The 20,389-nt window shown below is 32.5% G+C and overlaps 1 pseudogene; it reads right to left on the bottom strand.

Moving 5' to 3' along the window:
* Window positions 1-7,146: 7,146 nt before the first annotated feature.
* On the bottom strand, window positions 7,147-9,442 carry LOC149562174 (mitogen-activated protein kinase kinase 9 pseudogene; annotated as a pseudogene).
* Between the last annotated feature and the right edge of the window lie 10,947 nt (window positions 9,443-20,389).

The following is a 20,389-nucleotide window of genomic DNA, read 5'->3' as shown; positions in this document are numbered from 1 at the left end:
CATTTTGGCTAAATTAATTTAATGATTTACCTAGACCAAATTGCTAATAATCAATTTATTTGATTATAACCTATAGTTTGACTATGCTATCCTAAGTTCATTATTTGATTAAAAGAACATGTCCCCTTTTAATTAAATAAAACACCCCATTCTTCTAACCCACTTAAAGTGCACACATAAAGTCCTTTTTCTATTTTGCAATTAAAAGAAAAGGCTTTGTGACTTTTTTCTTATATGACAAGTCAACTTATATTCTTTTGGTTGACTTGTGTGTGCACATGGATCACTCCTCTTTTCAAATTCCACCGTTGATCATCCACCACCTTCATCTTGATCTCTACCGTCCATAGGACTTTAAAAGGGAGAGAGCTTTCCCCCTCAAAAGACCCATCCTCATTTTGAATATTGTTATGCTACAGGTTTTCTAACAGGTTTCTTTGGAGCTTTGTGGAGAACTTCTATTTCTTGTCTACATTCTCTCATACCATATCATTTTAGCTTAGATTCATGTTGCATGTTAGTTTAGCTTCTATTTTGCAATAATCTATCTCACATAGCTTAATATTTGAATTGTAACACTCTCATCCATGCTTAGAATAGCTGCACTTTTCATATTCATTCTAGTTTAATCTTTAGTTGCATTGCATCCTTGAGGAACTCTTTGGGACATTTGCATTCTTGCATCTTGTCTTTGGAACCTCCCATTGCATGGTTTACTAGCAAGAAGAGTATCTCTAAGACTCATCTGAGAGCCTTCTTATTCTTGAAATATACTCTCTTGCACTCTGTGGATAGGGAGCTCTAAGTCGGCATCCGAACATTCCAAACTCATAGAATCATTTGGATAGAAGGGTTTAGAGTGGGACACTTTTGAGTGTACATTTTTGGCACCCACCGTGGGGTGATCTTGAACAATATTTCAACTACCCTCATGAAATCCTCTAAAGCTTACACTAACTTTCTATACATGAACTATTATCCTCCATATACTCTTCCTACTACCATTTCTCTTTCATCACCCTATCAATATCTTTGAGCATACCTTTCTATGGTCTTGTCTTATCATGACTTATATTTTCTATAGGAGCATTATCTACATTCAAATAGCTTCAGCTCTTTCTAAAAATTCAAAAAAAGAAAAAGAAAAAATAGAAAAAATGAAAAAAATGAAAATGTGCCTTAGTGAAAACCACTTCTTGTGGCACCTTGGTAGCAAAAGTAAAGAGAAATAAATTTATCCTATGGTGAAAACTACTTCTTTTGGCACTTTAGATAAGTACCATGATGAAAACGTGGCAAACATGCATCATGCGTAATTCTTCTATCATCCATCTATCCCCTCTTCTCTCTTTGATCTTGACAATGTTGAGCTATCTTTGCATATTGGCTATCTTATCCACCAAATTTTCTATTGTGCTCTCCCATTCACTCATAGCCTCTATCTTGAGCTTTATTCTTATTGCTCTATCCCATTGCTATACTATCTAGTTGACCCCTTGGTCTTGATCATAATAAATGAAACATGGTTCTCATAGGTCTCTTGACATGGCTACTCTTTTGGACTACACACTTCATGCTATCTCACTTGTTGGCTTCATTGCTTATCCTACATGCTATCTTTCTCATTACTTCCATTGCTTATCCAAAATATGCTTTATATGACTATTTCACCTCTTTCCCTAGCTTGGGTACTCTTGAGGAGTCAGTCCTTAAGGATCAATTTCACTTGCTTCACATTCTTTTCTTATGCATCTTTGCTTATCCATCAGCTTGTTTCTCCATCATGTCCTACACCTTGCTAGACATTGGGATAAAATGATATGATCTTGCTTGAGAACTAGTGATCTCTAAATTATTCTAAAAAATCCAAAAAATTATATATGATGCTGAAAAAATCCTAAAAATCAGAAAATGTCCTAAAAAAAAGATCTTCTTAGTGAAAACCTAGCAATAGGCACTTTGATGTATCACCAAAAAAATTCAAAAATACAAAAATACAAAAAAATAAAAAAAGTCTTGAAAAAATTTGTCAAGTGGTGAAAATCTAGAAATAGGTGCTACTTGAGACCCTTGCACCTTTGTCTATCAGTCTCAATCACCTATTTTGCTACACATTTCCTAGCTTGGAATTGTTTCTTGTCCTCGTCTTGGGGGCACAACTGCTTAGCCTATTGAGGTATTCTTGTGCATTTGGGTTTCTTTGAGAACTCAAAAAATAGTGTTTCTCAACACTTCCCCCACCTTGACATCAAGTGTTTTTCAACACTTTTTAGATAGTTTATGTACGGTCTCTGATGCCGCAATATTTCTCACTATCAGAATCAAGTCTTGAAGAAATGGCCAAGTGACTTACACACACACACTTTAACACTTAAACAACTGAGCTATGCTAATCTTTATCTACTTTGTGTGTTGTCTATGATGATTTCTTTACTATATGTTCCACCCCTAATAGTCTTTCAAGGATTTCATTGACTAGAAGATTGGGGGCATGGGGCATGTTTTCTTGATTTCTACTTGTGGGTATATTTTGTTTGTCTATAGTGTTGTAAGCATTTATGCTTGACCTATTCAAAATTTTGACTTACAAATGTATCATCCTTGACCATTTTCACAAGACCACACTTGGGGTTTATCCTGGTGCTTATGCCTTAATATAGGTGTAATCTTGCTAAATTAAACTTAGGGAATCTAATCGCATAGTCATCTTGACTTACATTTCTTTGATGCTTAGATTGGATTTTCACATACCTATCTAATATCGATCATATTCATATCATCATAAGTTATACTAGTGATGGTTGTATGATCCCATGATGTCCTTAATAAATGCTCAATGATGAAATTAAGAGTCTAAATGTTATGCACTTCTTGCTGGTAAACCACTTTTCATATTAGCTTGCATTTTAGGTTCATTTTCTAGCTTAGTCTTGCATTCTTGCATATGGGGAGAGCTCTCTCTTCATCTTTTCATAGACATATCAGCTAACTCCTTTCATATATTTCTTTACTTTCTTCTTGTTCATGTCCTTTACCTTCTTAATCTTTCACTTCATCTCTTTTCTATCTTATCATCACATTATATAAAGTTTTGACCTCTTAAATAATTTTAACGTCCTAGATTCATTTTCGGGATCAAAATCCAAATTCGAGTTCATCTTGATGGTCAAAATTGTCTTTTAAAATCCTACTTTCTTCTAAGCAGTTAGATGACCTTTTGAGGTCTAATCTCTGAATCATCACTGGGGTATCTTCATTTCTTCATTTCTTCATCATTTCCATACTTCATATCTACTTCAATTCACTATTTCATGCCCAAAATCACCTTTCTACTCGTTTTGACCTAATTTTTATGCTATATCCTTTAAGGTCAACTCTAGTCAAATTGGGGTATTTTATCAATTTTTTTTTTTAATAGTCATTCTTGGGTTCTAATCATCTATCTGTCATCTTGGACATTGCCATATTCTAATTTTCTCATGTCTAGCCAGTTTTTGCATCCCCTTACCTCATTTCAATTTCGATCCCGAGGGGGCAACAATACTCTATCACTGATTGCTACAACCATCTATTTCTTAGGAGCATTTGTTTGATCTTCTCACTTGTTCTTGATCTATCTACTTTGCTAAGTGTTAGCATTCTTCTTGAATTCTAACATCATCTTTTCCTAGTGTTCAGTACTACTACAATCAGGCTTTACATTTAGGACTTGCTATCTATTTCTACATTTCATTCTTCAGAATCAGACATCTATATCTACCACCACCTACTTGGCTTTCTATTTTCTTTGACATAATGTGTTCCCAGATCGATCACGCATTAGTCAAAGAGGGGCAAATGTAATCACGTAAAAATGGTCATCTAGACTATTAGCCCCCTTCTCAGCATTTTGGCTAAATTAATTTAATCATTTACCTAGACCAAATTGCTAATAATCAATTTATTTGATTATAACCTATAGTTTGACTATGGTATCCTAAGTTCATTATTTGATTAAAAGAACATGTCCCCTTTTAATTAAATATAACACAACATTCTTCTAACCCACAACCCTCTTAAAGTGCACACATAAAGTCCTTTTTCTATTTTGCAATTAAAAGAAAAGGCTTTGTGACTTTTGTCTTATATGACAAGTCAACTTATATTCTATTAGTTGACTTGTGTGCGCACATGGATCACTCCTCTTTTCAAATTCCACCATTGATCATCCACCATCTTCATCTTGATCTCTACCATCCATAGGAATTTAAAAGGGAGAGAGCTTTCCCCCTCAAAAGATCCATCCTCATTTTGAATATTGTTATGCTACAGGTTTTCTAACAGGTTTCTTTGGAGCTTTGTGGAGAACTTCTATTTCTTGTCTACATTCTCTCATACCATAGCATTTTAGCTTAGATTCATGTTGCATGTTAGTTTAGCTTCTATTTTGCAATAATCTATCTCACATAGCTTAATATTTGAATTGTAACACTCTCAATTATGCTTAGAATAGCTGCACTTTTCATATTCATTCTAGTTTAATCTTTAGTTGCATTGCATCCTTGAGGAACTCCTTGGGACATTTTCATTCTTGCATCTTGTCTTTGGAACCTCCCATTGCATGGTTTACTAGCAAGAAGAGTATCTCTAAGACTCATCTGAGAGCCTTCTTATTCTTGAAATATACTCTCTTGCACTCTGTGGATAGGGAGCTCTAAGTCGGCATCTGAACATTCCGAACTCATGGAATCATTTGGATAGAAGGGTTTAGAGTGGGACACTTTTGAGTGTACAGTGGTATCTATCCCAATAGTGACCCTAATCTTGTGGCACCCCTAAGAACACTTGGCGACCATTTATCTTCATGTAGCTTCAAAAACCCTACAAAAATCTCCATTTTTATTTGTATTCCATTGTTGGTGCCAAATTCATATGATTTTCATTCCAATAGTTAGGGTGAGTTTAAACCTGTATCCTCAATGTTCGATTCAATTACTATGATTATATTCTAGAGGCCATATTTATTTTTTCCTTTTAACAAGATCAACTCCACGTGGAAAAATCTCACTTCAGCATGGCTCACTAGTGTTAGATTCACAATGAAGCATGGGCTTTAGATCATTTTATCCCTTAATGAGTCCCTTTGTGGGTCCAATTTATATGACATCTAACACATGGCACCTTTTCAAAAGATTTCCTAAAATGAGCTTGTAGTTGCAAGAAAAGCTCCTACAAGAAATTACATCATTGATCACGTGCTTGATCAAGGATCACAATCATGTAGGCTCGACTAACAAGTAGTTGATTTTTTGACTAACCAATGGTGTGTGTTCCTTTGTTAATTTACTCTTCCACTAGTCTATGTAACTATTGAGATCACATCTAGATTGTCCATGCACTGAATCAATGACGCATATTCACTTACCCTTACATTTTTTAATATTAAAGGGTTTTAACTACTTTTTGCTAAACAAATTGGTTTCTCTACATTCAGAGCTCGATCACCTATGATATATTCCATTAAAATGCAAACCACTATAGATCTTTGTCATTGGAATCCTTCTAAATATTTAGATGATGAATCATTGGAGTTTACAAACCTTTTTCTCATCAAGGAAACACTTATAACTAACCCACCAAACCCTAAATCACTTAGCCCTTGAATAGTGCAATTCTTACATGATTTCTTGCATACATTAGCTTGAAAATGGGTGATGACAAGAGAGGTCATCCTAAGAGAACTCTAGACATTGACTCAAAACATTGACAAATTGACTTGACTTCAACCTAAAGCAAAAAGGAATGCACTAAAAATTGGACAATAGAACCCTCCACAAAATGGAATTGTTGAAAGGAGGAACAAATTTGTAGTGGATTTTTCTAGGACAATCATGATGGAGAAGAATGTTACTTTGAAATACTAGAGAGAAGCTATAAGTACAACTATATATACTTTGAATCATGTACAAGTCAAGAAAGGTACTCATTCAACACCTTTTGAATTATGGTATGGATACTCACCCAATGTAAAATATTTTAAGGTATTTGGAAGCATGTGCTATATTCTTAAGAATTTTAGGAATGGAAAGTTAGATGCTAAAAGTGAAGAAGGTATATTCCTTGGCTATTCTACAAGAAGTAAATCTTATAAGTGTTTAAATACTGACACTAAAAAAGTTTTGGAAAGTGAAAATGTAAAGTTTGATTAATATACAGAGGTACATGAAGCTAAAACTAAACCTATGAAGGAACCTGAAGAGTACAAATCATTTGTATAATTTTATGAAGGTAATCATGTTGGTGAAGATGTTGTAAACCAATTTTTAAATCAACAACAATTTTCTCTAATTATTGAGTCACTTAAATAGTAAGGACATCATCTTATTAAGGACACATATAGAAAGGTGACTCATTTATGTATTCTTATTATTATACTATACTTTCCTTTTTCTACAAAAATATATTTTAAAATGTAATTTTACCAGCAAAAGTTGTTGCATACAACCAAATATTTAGCCCATAGGATATTATAAGTGGGGATTTCACCTCAAACATGTCTGATGCTGCAAACTGCTTACCATTTACCATTTAACAATGATGGAAACTACTTCCTCATCAATGATTTGTCAAATGACATTTTTTATGATGAGTTATGATGTTGAATTCAATTTTTTAATAATGATTTTTGATGTTCAAATCAAATCAAATATGGTTTCTTGCTAGAAAATTGAATCTTTATTGATACATAGATTAAATTAGATTTCATGCCATCAAAATATATACTCCCTTCTCACATATATTTTGAGGATTTTTATCTTCATGAGTTTTTTGAAGACATAAATTCAAAGAAAAATTTCCTTAATTTTATGCACTTATTCCAAATGCAAGTAGATGAGAAGCTACCACTCTAGATGCACCAAGATCTCTCTTTCTATTCTCGAACTTCTTCTAATCTCAGTAGTTTATGAATTGAATGTCACAATTGTAGGATAGTTTCATCTCAATCACTTGCACAATTGCCTCTTTTTATTTCAACTGTTGACCTGACAAATTTTTTGTTACAGTTGGATGATTTTAACTTTTTTGGAGCTTTACCTTGATTTAGAGAAGGAATGCAATGGTGGTATAAAGATTAATCTATCAATTTCCCTTAAATCCATAAAAAATTCACACATTCTGAGAGATGTTGAGGACTGGAAGGGCACTTTAGTATTGCACGACTCAAATAGATGCTTCAAAAGCTGCAAGACCATCCACCTCCTTCTTGCATCCTTTTCAAGACAACATCTAATGAAACTCTAGAACTTTGTAGATGTTCTAATGGACACAAAGGGAGGCTCTCAAAAACAAATAGCACACACTAGTGTAACCCAATTTGCATGTTCTCCAATTGCTACAAAGGGGAAAGTACCCACATAGCATTAAGACAATGTCAATCTCAAACTCTAGATATCCCTTGGATGCCCATTTCATTTCCCACTATAGCTCTATAGGTCAAATCTCTCTGGCTTATGTAAGCACAAGTCCCCACATAGGAATTATAGCAGGAATCTATGGTGTGTGTGTTGGAATATTCAAATGGGAAGAATGCTTCTAAGAGGGTGAGGGGGGGGGGGGGGGGGGTGTGAATCAGAAGTATTGACCTTTTGCCTTTTTTAAATCCTTAATAATATTTAACTGAAATTAACATGCATGCATCTAAACATTAAACAATCATGAGAAACAAACATGCATCACCACATAACACTTGATATTTTGGTAACCCAAAAACCCTCTAAGAATAAGAATGTAAAACTGGGGTGGGGATGATACCCACAAAATCATTGCAATAATGTTTGACCACTTCTGATGGTCTTCCTTGTTAAAGGCTTTACACTGTGTCAATAGTGACCTGGTTAAAGGATTTACAAACACTTTACATGAAGTGTTACCTTGTTAAAGGATTTAATCACCTTTTCAAACGATCTACAAAATAGTTGTTAAGCTAACCTATTCAACATAGGGTTTCCTTTCTAATACAATGGCTAAAGAGTATTAGGTATAATAAACCTGATAGCTTACAATCCTAGATTGTTGAATAGAGGCACTTGATCTACTTTCTCCAACCTTGATCCTCTGAGATCTGATATTGTTCATATCCCTTTCTTTGTTCTGATCAATTGAATGTCTAACTACTGCTCTCTTCCTCTAAGTCTTTTTACTCTTCATTCTGAACTCCATTATAGTTTCCCCATACACTCCTTCATCCATTCATAATACAATAAGATTTTGTCTTCCTTATAAAGACATTCAAAGACTTAGGGTTAGGTTTGGATCTATGATGCATATTGAATCTTTGTTTCCCGCTCATTCCTTGCATTTTATGTTATTGGTTGCATGCCTTCTTCATTTTTTAATTGGCTGCATGTAGTTTGCATAGGAAAAATAAAAGATTCAATCTTATCTATTTGATCCTTCTAGATCCTTTAATCTCGGCCATAGAAATGGTTTACATCTGAATTAGTGAAGTTACAAACTCATATGTGCATTCTGTGTTACTCGACACTTACTAATTTCTGATGCCTGGCACATGTAACAAAACTATCTTACTTGGCTCCTATTGCATTTCTATTTTTCTCGGCATCATCTATGACTCGGCACTTAAATATCACTCGGCTCCTGTATCATGCTCGGCACCTGAAGTCACTCAGCACTAGATCTTCACTCGGCACCTAAAGGCTGCTCGGCACTTGATGGATTTTCTTACTTGGCACATGTTGTGGCTCGACATGCATAGTGTGCTCGGCTTCAATGTAGAAAGTGGTTAAGTGTGTTGGCACTCAAATGTCAAAACCATTATGAGACTAATAGTGTGATACTATCCTACTAAACCCAACATTTGCAATTTTGATTCATTGGTAATTCTTGCTAATCAGGAGATTAGTAGGCTTGATGTCTTTGTGAACAATTCTCTAGCTCTAAAGGTATTTTAGTCCCTCCAATGCTTGTTGTGCAACCTTTGCAAGGCACGACTCACTTATCTATGTCCTCTGCTTCAACCACTTTGTAAGTGATTCTTTGTCTATGTATTCTAGCACAAAATTGATGTTCCCTCCCTCATGGAAGTCACCCTCACATTTGACAACATAACTAGAGTCTATTTTTGTGGGATGTCTATCTCTCTTTTAATGTGGGAAGTGGGGGAGGAGTCATGGTCCATGTGGATGACTTTGAGGGCATAATTGGTGGAGAATTTGAGGTGGAAGATCTTGTAAACAATGCCTCTGCTACCATGTCCCAACTTTCCTAGTATTTTGAAATTAGAGTTCTTCTTTATGCACTTTCTTGAAGATGCTTGTTGCGGTTGTGGAAGAGGGAGAAGAAAAGGAGAAAGGGAAGAGGGGGTCTTTGGGGCATGATTTGAATGACAAACTTGATGTATTGACACTTTGAGTGAATGTTGTGAGCCCTCAAACATTTCCATTTCTGTATTATTTCCATCATGATGTAAATAGACCGAGTAATAGTCCCAGCTCACCGACTCTAAAGAGTCTCTAGCTGCACTTTAATTTGAATTCGATGTTTGCATTATCCTGACTAATACTCTACCCACGTATGGATTAAAAATATGCCCAACTCTATAGAGTTGGTTGAGACTTTGAAGGGGATAACATCTTCTATTTTGGTTTTGAAATTTCCAATATTCAAACCATGAAAGCTTAGTTCCTTGCCACTTTCACCATTTCTAATTTTTTGTTGTTGTTGAAAATTGCACATGCTCCTTGTGTTTCCTTTGTTTTCAAGTTTAAAAGGATTCCTATGCATTCCCTTATTTGTTACAAAATCTGCAAGCACCTATTCCTTGGTTGGGTGTCTTCATCTCTTGTTTGCATTGAGAGATAGCACATAGAAAGCAAATATAATTTGTCAATGGTGTGTAAATGGATCCAAATAGAAAGTAGAGATAATATATCAATGTCATTACAAGAGAATTTAAGGAGTAACAGTGACATTCCCAATCAAATCTCCATGTAAAAGGCCTTTGAGTGGAGGGCCAAGGGCTTTTCAGATGGTTTGGGCCAAAGTATTCTATTTGAAAAATCAGAAAGCTAAAAGTTGATTGTGAAACATCCAGTTTTTTGTTTGATTGTAATTATCATTTTTTTTGAGCTCAAATGTTAATTGAGTTGGATTGTTAGAATCTAAAATGAGTGGATTAATGGTTTTCTATTATTAGATTTAAAACCATTTTTATTATGTTCTAATGTAGTCCCACTGAAGTTCACATAGTTATCACTCTAAATAGTTGAGAGGATTGTAGTACAAGAATCTTGATGCTATCCAAAATCTTTAATGTTGATTATATCTCTAATAAAAGAGGAGATTATAAAGTTAATATCACTATAATTAAATAAGATTTGTGGATATTTATATTTGTATAGAAGCCTTTAATCAAAATATAAAGTAAATATTTCGGAAGAAAACAAATTATTTTAACATATTTTAATCTAGAAATTTTTAGAATTACATGTTCAAGTTTTTTCTAAATTTTAAAAAATCAGATTTCAAAAAAAAAAAATTCTATGATATATGTCAAATATAGTGTACATATGTACATTCATTTTGAAATGGATTAAACTTAAGTATATTGAAACCGAAGACCTCCTTGATGAGAGGCACACAAGTTACTATTGTGTTATAGGCTCTTGCCTTTTTTAAAGACATTATTTACTTTTCTAGAATATCATCTAATTAATTATTGTCATGGTAACAAATTCATTTTAAAATTTTGAAATTGTTCTTATTCATTTTTTAGTTTTCAATATACTTACAACACTTTGGGCTCAAATAAAATATTTAAATATTTATAAGAAGGTAGAGAGGTACACCCAAAAAGTTTAGTAGAATAGAGTCTAGAACAAAGACCATAGTAATAACATTAAGTAGTTGTTACTATATTAGTATAAGGTGAATCTCAATTCCCAAGACTAAAATTCTATAAATTATTGAGGGTGGTGTCCTCAAGAGGTTTCCAATTAATGATAATACCTTCCTCCATAGGAGTTTTCTTTATATATGTTACTATGGATGAACTAAAGAGATGAAAGGTTGCAAATGAGAAACCATGGAAGAACATGACTATCTAGCCTCCACACATCTCTACAAATAGGGAAATATTAGGAACAAACTATGATAAAACTTCTTCTATAAGATGGGCTATGACCACACCTATGATCTCAGAAATGGGAGGAAAATTTTAATTACACCTTGTCAATAGTATATAGTCTACATCCCCTTAGTGATCTAAAATATTATGGATGTAAGAAACCTCCAAGGTAGTTTAGCAAGCTTGAACTCAAATTTGCATGAAACTTTTGGAGAAAATCATAGCTACTAGACATGGTATACAAAGAGAAATAAGAATTAGTAATACAACTCAAAAAAAGCATAAAGTTCTTGTCATTTAAAATGCAGATGATAATATCCACAGTAAGAGTATTCCAAAACTAAGTGCAATTTATGGAGAGAAAAGGTCAATCTCATTGAAACATCGAAACATCATATTCTAGGAGACTTGAGACAATAAAAGCATTTGGATACATTATGGATATCATTATAACCTTATTGATCTCAAGGGAGAAACACTTGAGGTTCTCCACATGTTCACAAAATGACATCAAGGGAGAGGTGTCAATTTGGAACTAGTTGTTCCCATTAAATGACCTTGATCATGTAAATATTAATGGAGTCTTACATAGTAAGAAGGGTTCCAAATTCTAGGCTTCTCCAAGTGACACATAGAGGCATGATGTTGGAACTAATACAATTTCAAACAATAATTTCCCTAGATGCATTATCATGAAATGATCTACTAATACATTTGGCAAATAGGGAAATGCCTTGTAAATGAATCTAAAAATTATTGTCACTTTTTAATGGAAACCAAAAGGTAGATTATTAACAACAAATAGAACTTAAAGATTAATGGAGTGTCAAAAGGAAACATGTTGAAAAGGATATCAAAGAACTTTCATCAATTTTTTTTAGAAAAAAAGGTAATTCTAACAATTAGGGCATGCTAAGAACCTTGTCCAATACCCTTAAGGAATCATAACTTATTTCAAGTGCATCAGAGAAAATGGCCTCTTATCTTGAGAATGAAAGTTGTGATGAGGATGTAAAACTATAGATTTCATTTATTAATAAATACTAAGATGATTTATGGTCATTAGGAATACTTACAAAATGTGGCATATATTTCAATTGAATAAGTCAGTTATCACCATCTTCTATTGCATGCTTAAGAGTCACATGATTTTCAAGTTAAAATGATGGAAAAGATTCTAAGTACTCCAAAAAAGATTGACCAAGAAGATAAAGGAAAAAATCTTCATTCATTATTAAAAAATTTCCTTATATTTACTAATTTTGGTTAGATTTATAAGGTTAAATCTAGGAAATGTTGAATAAATTAGTGTATACAAAAACTTCTTAACTTTAACATCAAATTATTACCATCTACAAAAGATTGGAATCACAATTTCTATAGAAAATTTTTAAAATAGAAATGCCTTTGTTGGAGTATTATATTTTGAGAATGATCTTGGAATGACTCGTGCTCTTTTTTCAAGTCTTTCCCAAAGTTATTAAATCTAAGTACACACTTTTTTTTACTACCAACAATAATAGGATAGCTACCAGCACTTAAATTAATTTGTTCAAATATATTTTTACCTAATCCCCACAATTTATACATTGTTGGTAAATAGATTTGTCAATCATAGTCACTTTTGAAACTGATCATGTTCACCCTATGAATAGTGACAATTGTGCCAACAATTGGAGAGATAGGAACCGATCATTACCAGATTATAATCTTCCTCTACATTTGAGAGGGGCAGCTCCATCGTAAGATAAATTTTTGAATTTTCAAATAAAGATTATTACAACTTAAAATATAGAAAGGAAACTATTGATGACGAATGCACCACATGACTTCAATGTTTCCATAAAATTGATATAGACTACTAATGTAAAAAAAACAAGAACTATCCTTGAGAGTTATCATCAACACAATGTTAATTCATTAATTCATGAATATTTACACCATACCATACAAATATTCATATTGATGAATCAACACTTCAACAATTTAGATTCAGTATAAAAGAGAACACAAAATGTACTTTCTTTTTATTTTTTAGCACCAAGAATAGAAGAAATGATTGATTATGAGAACAGCAATTGTAAACACTTTCCAAAACTTGTCTTGTTATCAAAACATAAGTGTTCCCTTTCTCCAACTCTAAAAAGTCCCCTTTTACATTGAGATTCTTGAATTTATATGTCATTCTGGCTTAACTACCTTCTAAGGTTTGTAACTACTCAAAAAGTTAGGATTTGGACATTAGGGAAGCATTTCACAACCAATTCCAACCTTTTATGAAGTTTAAACACAAAATCCTACCTTTTGTTACAATAAGTACCACATGTCACTTTCTACCATAGCACACATAGTCTTCAACAATTTTGGATTCTTTTGACAATTTGCAATCTTACTAATTCCACTGACCCTTCCAAGTTCCACATTATATCAAATAGTCCACCGCACCATGTTTTCAACATAGATCACTTGAGAGCTACTATTGCCTTCTTTAGCATTTAAGATTGTGGGCTTCACATTGCACCAAACTAATGAACATGTTTTACTATTCACATCTTCGAGTGGACATCTTGTCAAACTAATCATGTGCCTTGTCTGGGACACCAAATTATTCATATATCAAATGGATGAGAGGTTAATTAGAAATTTAGTGAAGCTCATCTTATGCTCTACCACTTATATTCATTCTACCGCCTGTAATGAATCTTAGCACATATGCTATGCTTTGCACATCTTATAATAACCTTTTTCCTTTGCTTGAAATGGTGCTATCTGATGTATATTTTTAAGTCAACATGATTCAGGTTGAAGATGTGAGAATGTGGGAGGCATTGTGTCAAACAATGCATGCACCTCACACTTCTGGATGCATTTTCTTAAAGATATAATGCCAAATAGTTCATTTGCCTTCCTTGCAGACTTCATTATCCATACATCCATATACTCTAAGGCAATTGCATCTTAAAAAAATGCCATTCTATCAAGCATGTTGTATCGTTTCTTCACCATCTATATTTGGTCAATAGTCTCTAAGAGGCTTCCAACATGCTACTTATGTCTCTCAATGAGCCACATAGACTATCACACAAGTCCTTTTGAACCTTTTGATTTGCATGCTATATTTTGGTAATATCTTGGTATACATTATGTTAAGAAGCTCATCAACTCCATCTCTCCTATGATGCACTTGACTTCCTCCAATAACTAACGGGTTGGAGATTATGTCGAATAGTTCCCATGCATTATTATCTCTACCTTAAAATATTTGAGGTGCTAGAACTATTGCAAGAATGAATTACAACCTCTTTAATTCTAGTTAATGTCTTTGTGGGCAGAACAATGGTCATTGTCTGACTTAGAATGCTTCAATGATCTTCAATGCAAATATTCAATCAAATACTATTTACTATTTTCTAGGGGTGCTACCCTTACTATTTTAAGGTAAGGCAATACTAGGGCTTGACCTTTCTTGTGCTTATTGGTTTTGTATTTTTTGTGAGGTCCATTGTTGGCATGGGATCCCGATCTCGATTAGGACCTTAATCTCTAGAATCACTAATTGAATCTACATCTGCTAACTCGACAGAATACACCATTGAATCAACAATGTACTTAACAAAATAAATGACATCATCAACTAAATTGAACATGTTTAAAGCTAGCTGATGATAGCATTGGATAGATCAACACATCTCTTATCATTCATTTCTTCAAACTATATCTTATCAAGCTTTGGCCAAGTTTGCAATTCCACTCGTGTGCGAATGATGCATCAAGAATTAGAATCTTCTACATTGAATGTTTGTCTATATGTAGGTATGGAGATGAACATTGAACATACGTCTTCTCACATGGCAGCTCGAAATGATTGAGAAGTGACACACCACGGTTTGGAGAAGTGAAGCATTTTATCAATCAGTTGTCATCTCTTATCATTTTTGTTGTATGAATACCATGGGCTAAAAATGAGGCTAGAGTCATGCTTGTGCCACCTGAGACTTCAAATTCCCTCATTGAAGACTTTGAAATTTTCATATGTGCACAATGAGGCTGGATGTAGATGTGGGCATTCCGTGAGATGTCATTCCTTCCTTCCAACACTTTCAATGTATTGGAGTAATGATGGAAAGATTTTCCAAGCAGTTCACACACTTTATCTTTTCTTTTGAATGGATTGAACACTAAAACATCCTATCAAACAACTCACAAGCACGGTCTTTGTTCGAAATATGAGGCATCACCCACCAACAAGGTATTCAATCGAACAAATGGAACATTGTCTATGCTCCCATGCTTATGTAATCTCAGAAGACATTCTGACAAACATTTTGAATGCTTTCACTTTTATGTCAAACCATTGTTCAAACTCACCATGACTAATCTGCAAGTGCCAAATGGTATCTACATACTTTGTAAGGATGGCCTCCTCTCTAGATAAAACCAATCTTATAGATTATGTCTATGAACTTTATTTCCAGCCGATGGTTGTTTTAAATTTTGAGTTTGCATTGGAAAGTTTGAGTTAAGATTAGGTTGAAAATTTTGAGTACGTAGAGAGAGAATATGTTTAGTACGAGGAGAGAGAAAAGAGCTTTAATACATAGTGATAGGAATCCAAATCCTAACTTTAATCTAGAAGTTTTAGTACATGGAGGGAGGTAGTACATGGAGAGAGGTAGTACATGGAGAGAGATGGATTTGGTAGTATATAGGTCTCTTCTGCTTCTCAGGTTATATCTCTCTTTTACTGCCCTTACTTTTTGGATGATGATTTAATATAAAATGATTAGCTTATGAATGAAGACAGTGTTTACTTGTAGTACGAGGGAGCTTTAATGCTAAAGATAGAAAAGGTCTCAGCAATTGGGATTGGTTTTCCAATATTTTTGGTAAAAATCATGCTTTCTAGTTCTATTTACAAACAATGCATTATTCTAGTCTTCCAATTCAAATTTTAGGAGTATTGAACACGTGCAAATTTCACTAAGATCTGTATCCTACAAATATTTCATCAAGTTAAAATAGCTATTAGTTGTCTAGAGATGTTACTCAAATTTTCTTGTGAAAAATGGGGTATTGCTTATAAAAAGTTATCATGTTCTCTAAAAAGTTATTATGTTGTCTAAAATGCCACCTATTCATATGTTTGTTCATTGAGAATTTGACGTTGGAGAAATGTTTCCCCATTTCAAAATGGGGTGTCACTCTTCTTCTTCTTCTTCTTCTTCTTCATATAAGCATCTACTTTATGTTTTTGATCTTCAAGGTTAAACAACCTCGTTGCAATGTAGGTTAGAAAATATCAACAGGGGTTGAGGTCATAAGTGACTTCTAGGGTAATCCATTAACAAGCTTATTAATTAAGAGATAACCTAATAAATGAACTAGGAGGGAGTATACATGTTAGTAAGACTCCATATGCACCTCTCACATGCCCTTATTACTTGTATAGGGTAAGAACAAGAGTGGGGAAGATGCCTAATGAGATAGACATGATCGAACTATTTTATTGTCACAAAAGGTTGTTTTGTTCCACATGAGTTCTACTTGGTGGTTGGGGTCCACAAAGACTAATAAGATAAGATAAGGAGTGAGGGCTATTCAATGGCACTTACCATACTTGTAATGTAGAGTCCTCCTTTATTTGCTTTTAATTGGACTTGCCTATGTTATTATTGCCTTGCTTTATTATTGTTTATTTTTTCCTAGTCTTGTTTACAGATTAGTAACCACCTTGTCCTATATTTATAGACTTATTGATATATTTTGGGTCCCTGGTATTGTTTGTTGTTCATTATATATTTTTATATGTTTTTAATTTATATTTGCATTTTAATTAAACAAAAGTAATATTTTTATTTAATATTTTTTAATATAACAATTTTTTTATTAAAAAATAATTATTTATATACATTGGAATAAAGAAACATTACCTACAAGGTAGATCTAGGAAGAATGACCTTATGAGATAGGGTACAAGCTTGGGATCTAGGCCTTGTACAATTGGATTTCAGTTTTGATTCCAAAATGAGACATGTTGGAGAGATCTGTAAATCTGATATATGAAAGTAGATGCACATGATGATAGCGTATATGCTTGTCAAAATAAATTTGATAATGGAAAAATAATACTAAATTAGATAGAATGTTAATTGAAATTGGCTACCTTACAAGACTATGATAATGTTTATGTAATGGAGGAAAATAACATAACACAATTAACAAATTTGTAGGAGATCATTATAACTAGAAAAAAATATCTCCTTTATAACTCTATGAATATCCCTATAGAATAATTGACAAACACCACTATATATGTCATGGTTGAGCACCATACATAATACCCACCCCGCAAAACAATAATTGATACATGAAAAATAGAAAGAAAATTGATAACAATCATGACTATATTAAGGGTTATATCAGTAAATGGTCTTCTATATAACGACCATTTTCCTTTGAGTGATATTAAAAAATGATTAACAATCCATGCACAACAATGAGTAAAAAAGAAGATTCTTGACTAGATCTCTTTTACAATGATAAAAATACACAATTTTCATTTTGTCTTATGCATTATGAATTTTAATTTTTTGCTTATTTTTTGGGTGCTTCTTAACATGCACTCAGCCATACATTCCATATAAAAACCCACTAGTTTCTTGTTTCAACAACATGTAGGCCTAAAATCAAAGAAATGTAAAATGAGAATGTCATGACTCATTCATTAAAAGTGAAAGGAAGATTTTTCTATTGGCCTACCCCTTGCATCTCCTTGGGGTGCAAGTGCTAGTTGTAATCAATGAAGATGTATCGATATTACAAATTGTTGAACATTGTACTACTGACTTGTTATGCCGAGAGGCATTCTATACAACCACAGTACAAATGCCCAGCACGAGAATATGTCAAAAAAGATTCTCTGTCAATAAAAAGAACTGGGAGTAGTTACAAACTTCTAAATTAAATATAAATTATTAAATCATTTAAAAAAAATCTCTGAAATAATAGCTGGCTGAAATAATAGGAAGCCAAATGGAGGCCGAAATAATAGGCCCAAAATAAAAGGGCCTAAAAAAGTAGGCTTTGAAAAAATAGGGACCAAATAATAGGGCTTGAAAAAATTGGGGCGAAATAATTTCAATATGATTTTATTTTTTGTTAAATATAATTTTGCATGCACATTCATGCTTATTTTTTGTGGGGAGTGGGGGAATTTGAAACAAATTCGTGGAATGTGAAGAGACATATGTTGGGGGATATAAAGAGCCACTCAGAAGTTATAAAACAAAGGCTCCTCATTTCATTTTCATTTTATGTTTTTGTAGGAAGGAAGAGGTAGAGGTTATTGGAGGATTAGATTGGATTTTTTGAATAGGAGTAGATTGAAGTTTTGGAGTAACTTTTTTGCACATGAGATTTCTATTTTTATTTTTTTTACATTTTCATTTAGATTTAGATGTATCTATGTGAATTTAAATTCAAAATTAGTTATAATATTCTACTTTGATTTAGATTTCAATTTTAATTAGTTTCATTTAGATTTAGAATTCTATTCATAACTATTTAGGCTTGCATTTAATAGTTTAGTCTTGCATGTTTGATTTAGATTTAGGTTTGTATTCAAAATCTATTTGATTTATATATTTTATAATACTTTTTATTTACATATTTTAAAAGTACAGTTTTCAAATTAGTTTTATATTTGCATGTTTCATATTAGTTTTGGTTTGCATGTTTTAGATTTGAATGTTTCATAATAGTTTTACATTTGCATGTTTCTAAGTATTTATATTTTCATGTTTCAAAGTATAATTTTTTCATTAATCTGGATGAGAATGCCACCGTATCAATACAATTTGTATTTTATTAAAGTTAATGATTTATTTAAAATAGATGAATCATATATTTAGTATATATTTTATCATTATTGAATTATAAAATAAAATAAAATTCTCAAAATAATAGCTGACCAAAATAATATTAAGCCAAATGGATGCTGAAATAATAGGGCTTGAAAAGAGGGGCCAAAAAAGAGGACCCAAAAAATAAGACCTAAAAAAATAAGGCCAAAAAGATAGAACCCAAAAAAATAGGGTTGAAATAACTTAATTAAAATTTTAAATATAAAACATTTTCTTTTTGTTAAATATATTTTTGCATGCACATTCATGCTTATTTTTTGTGATGGTTAGGGGAATTTGAAACAAATTCGTGGAATGTCAAAAGACATCTATTGAGGGATATGAGGGTTCTCTCATAAATTATAAAACAAATGCTCCTCATTTCATTTTCATTTTGTGTTTTTACAGGGAGTAAGAGATGGAGATTATTGGAGCAAATTAGAGTTTTTGAAGAGGAGTAGATTAAAGTTTCATATAGTTTAGCCTTGTATGTTTGATTTAGATTTAGGATTCAAAAACTATTTAATTTAGATATTTGATAATACATTTCTTTTATAGAGTTTTAATGTGCATGTTTCAATTTAGTTTTACATTTCCATGTTTTACATTAGTTTTAGATTTGCATATTTCAAAATACTTTTGGTTTCCATGTTTTAGATTTGTATGTTTCATAATACTTTTATATTTGCATGTTTCAAAATGTTTATATTTTTAGTGTTTCATAATTAAATTTAATCTTTGATGTAGACATTAAGGTTGCCTTATCAATAAAATTTATATTTTATTAAAGTTAATGATTAATTTAAAATAAATGAATCATATATTTAGTTTATATTTTGTCATTATTTAATTAGATTATATATGTGTTTTATTTAAATATTTTTCATAGTATATATAGATTTAAAAATATTTACTTTTGGATTGGTTGCTTTTCAAAAACAAGGCTCTGAAACAAAAGGAAAATTGAGAACAAGTGTTTGTAGTGATGTGTGGAATCAAATTTTATAGAGAGAATCAAATTGAGGCATCAAGTTTGACGTAGTTTAACATTTTAAACCAATAAGGCATCCAAAAAGAGGTTGATTAAAACTGTACTTACAACCATTGAAATGTGGACCAAGGTTGACTGCAATAAGTCTGAGAGTAACCAGCTCATTGTTATCGAAAAATGAGATTTATTATGCTCTCACGTTTGCTGCCATTTTATAGGCCATACTCATTGTAGTGCTGAAGATCAAAATAATTAATAAAAGTGGTTTGAGAGTAGGAAAACACTGACCTCTAATTTCGCCTGATTAAGAATTCAGAAATACCTAATTTGACTTGACCCCTTCATCGATTCCTCAATGAAAAAGTCGAATCC

This window comes from Cupressus sempervirens, chromosome 4 (assembly GCF_028749045.1).
Source record: "Cupressus sempervirens isolate cs-2001-9-10 chromosome 4, ASM2874904v1, whole genome shotgun sequence".
Taxonomy (NCBI): Eukaryota; Viridiplantae; Streptophyta; class Pinopsida; order Cupressales; family Cupressaceae; genus Cupressus; species Cupressus sempervirens.
Note: the sequence above shows the minus strand (reverse complement) of the source record. Positions and strands in the feature narration are given on the sequence as shown.